General features: G+C 40.6%; 1 protein-coding gene across 3 annotated transcripts in view; it reads right to left on the reverse strand.

Moving 5' to 3' along the window:
- LOC107657927 (endophilin-A2-like) overlaps nt 1-3,435 on the reverse strand; it is a 29,478-nt gene that overhangs the window by 6,974 nt on the left and 19,069 nt on the right. The gene's annotated exons all lie outside the window — the stretch shown is intronic.

Here is a 3,435-nt window from a genome sequence, read left to right on the forward strand (position 1 = left end):
ATCTCTCACTTTGCTTATGAAAGGATTCATGAGATATGTCTGTGATTCATAACTCAACGCTGCAAAAACACCTTTGAAGCTCCCCTCAGCGATCACAATCACAAATATGATGAAGATCTGGTCAGTCGCACTGGTGCTCCTAAATATGTTTTCATAGTCGCATGCAGTAGTTTTCAAATGGTCGCACTGTAGAGCCCTGCGATGCGTTCTCGGAGATGTCACACACCAGACGCGTCACTTTCAATTCCAGCAGCAGTCTAAAACTGTTTATTTAATCACCAAACGGACATAAGTTTGCTTCAAGAATCATTGATTTTTGCCGATAACCCATAGTTCCGCCAATCAACTATCGGTGCCGATTAATCGGCAAAACCGATTAATCAGTCGACCTCTAGTACTGATCATACCACAAAATCAAATCAAGACACAAAACACACACAGTGTGACTGTGACCAGTTTAATCCAATTCATGAACAAATAACAGAGATATTTATATCAAAATGAAACGAGTTTTGTGTTAAGGTTTGTGAAACCTGCATCACTGTGTAATCAAAAATGTAAATATATACAAAGTGTTATGTATGACATTTTAATAAAAAGAAATATTAAAACACATACAAACGCTGCATATAGTAGTCTGACTGAAAAAAATCTAGCCTGATTCTGTAACATCTAAAAATATGATACGATTCACCCAGTTCACTTTTAGAACTGTCAGTGATTATGCAATTCATTCATCTTCCTGAATGTCAGGCAGAGAAAACACTAATAATGCTATGTAAAAGCAAAACTGTGTGGTGCCAGAAGCTCATTTTTCAAGTCTAAACCACACATAAAAGCAAGGACAGCAGCAGTTTTGACTCACAAGGGGCCGAAGGCAAGATCAAACATGACACACCAAAATATGCCTTAGATTCTGTGAGACAGACGTTTATCAATTTGCACTTTCCCTCCAACTCTGGATTCCACACAACATATAAACGGGGTAGAAAATAGCTAACTTTCACAAGGCACTCATTTTAGCACTGTACCCATGTAAATCCAATTAGCCCTCCCCTCACCTCATTTCTCTTGCGCTCACTTAGGAGTAGGGGTGCTCCGACTGATCGGCTACCGATCACTATCGGCCGATAATCACGTTGGGATGTTTGATCGGTGGTCTCTAAAAAAGCTGATCTCCAAAAAACGATCTCAAGCCGATGACGTTGCCGAGTTTATAAATTGCATTTCTTTTTAATTTTTGCCAGTGTTTAACCATTCAGCGCTCGCGTGCTCTCCTGGAGACCATGTGCTCATGCCCACTCGCAGCGCACACACATAATACCAGGTTCACATTACTCCGGTTTGCAGTGCGTATGTGGTGCGTATTTTTTCAGCGCTCATGTTAACAGATTAATAAAGCGCGCACACTGCACATGGTTGCTGTCCAGCAGTGCGTTCCAGGAGCAGTGCGTCTGCTGCAGTGCAGAAATCGTTTCTGCACCGAGTCTATTTTTGCTGCGCTGCAAGCGCTGAATTAAAGTAACAGCGCATTTTTGCAGTAAATATGAACATGGATTGACACGAAAATGTAGTAATTACACCATAAATGCATATTTTACAATGCTGAAAAAGCATTTTCAGTGACAATGTTTGGATTTGAAATCAAAATAATGGATAAATGTTGTGTTTGTGGTAATCAGCCACGGATCAGTAGCGGACTCCTGTGTGAAAGCTGCTTCTCCTCTCACAAGAGTCACATAAGAGGGGAATTCCCCCCATTTTCAAAAATGAAATTCAGGCCCTGAATAAATGTCTAAAAATCCTGATTGGAGTATCACTATAAATAGTTATAAATTATAAAAAGAAGGCTTTAAAAAGATCGGTATCGGTGATTGGTATCGGCAGATACTTTTTTCTATGATCGGCGATCAGTGATCGGCCTCAAAAATCCTGATCGGACCACCCCTACTTAGGAGGGATAATTTTTCCCACTGTACATCCATGGCGTTCATTCTTAAAACTCTGACTGACTCCAATAAGACAATTTATTCTTAGTTCATCATTATGAATATTATACAGCATATCATCATCATGCATTACTTGAATCTACTCGGGCTCTGTAAAAAATATCGATATCTTGATTTTAATCGATTCTCATTTTTACGGAACGATATCGATTCTTAAAGTCGGCATGAAATTAAAATTGACAATTCTTATTTTTTTATGGAATACTGTAGTGTTTATTATAAATAATTTATCCGTGCACTTCATTATTTTTTTTTAAATTCATGTGCCCTTGTAATCATTAATCAAAAACGTTAACCTCCCCTCCCCCTCAAAACGACTCCTCTACTCTTCTAGTCACGAGCTATGGCGCAAGGGCGGAGCTATCTGGAACTGCCAACAGCTGCAGTGACATCAGTGACATCTGGGGGGAAAAGCTGAAGCTGATGCTTCACTTTATAGCACTGACACCAGTCATGAGGGAGTACATTACCCTTAAACATTGAAAAGATATTAGGATATTATGACAACATTACTCTTAGGACATCGCAAACTAATTTTTTTTTCATGAATATGACTTAACTTTATGGAGGATACGCTCAGTCTCTCTCTCTCGCATGTTTTGTGCCGTTGATTGTCGTCGTCATCCTTAATAAATAAAACATTTATTCAACCTTGGGTGTCGGCGGTGAATCCAGTGGAGAGAAAACCCCCACCACTAACTGCAAACTGGCATCTTAGATCTGCCTCCATTTTGTTGGCAATGCCCCAACATCCAACGATCCAATCAATTCCCGAAGGACGAAATCAAGTACTCTCATTTCAGATGCCGTCAAGTATAGGTCTCTGCAGGAAAGTAATGGGAGTTACCAGATCGGGGTGTTTTTAGACCATGTTTCCTGATTGGCTGACGTCATAGTGACGGCAGGTTTAGGGGTGGGGTTTAGGGCTGTGATGGTCACCGTGACAACCGCGTCGGTCGCTTGCCACCGCGGTTGTCTACTGCCACCGGTGGTAGTGCACGTGACATCACGCACTCTATAACAAGCATAATACGAAGTTTTGTATACAAGTGTAATAACAGTAATAACAGTAGCGGAACAGTGAACCGTGTCTACACCGGACGCGACACCACCGCGTCGCAACAGGTTGAGTCTGTCTAGTGTCTACACAGGACATTTGAACTCTGTGTCAGTACCTCATAAATAGAATGAGGCAGTTTACTGTCTTGTCGTGTCGCATCCAGTGTAGCATCACTGATTATAATGAGTTTTATAGTATTTTGACGCGCCGCGTCCTGTAGACAGGGTGTATTTACCTTTCTTATTTAGGCTACTTTCTTGTTTAACTGTATTATTTCTTTGATATTTATTTTAGTGTTTTGCAGGCTGTGTATTCACTGACGGAAGTGCCTAAATAAACCCGCACCTTTGTTAATAGATGATTGAG

The sequence above is a fragment of the Sinocyclocheilus anshuiensis genome, unplaced genomic scaffold, assembly GCF_001515605.1.
Source record: "Sinocyclocheilus anshuiensis isolate Anshui unplaced genomic scaffold, SAMN03320099.WGS_v1.1 scaffold107, whole genome shotgun sequence".
Lineage (NCBI taxonomy): Eukaryota > Metazoa > Chordata > Actinopteri > Cypriniformes > Cyprinidae > Sinocyclocheilus > Sinocyclocheilus anshuiensis.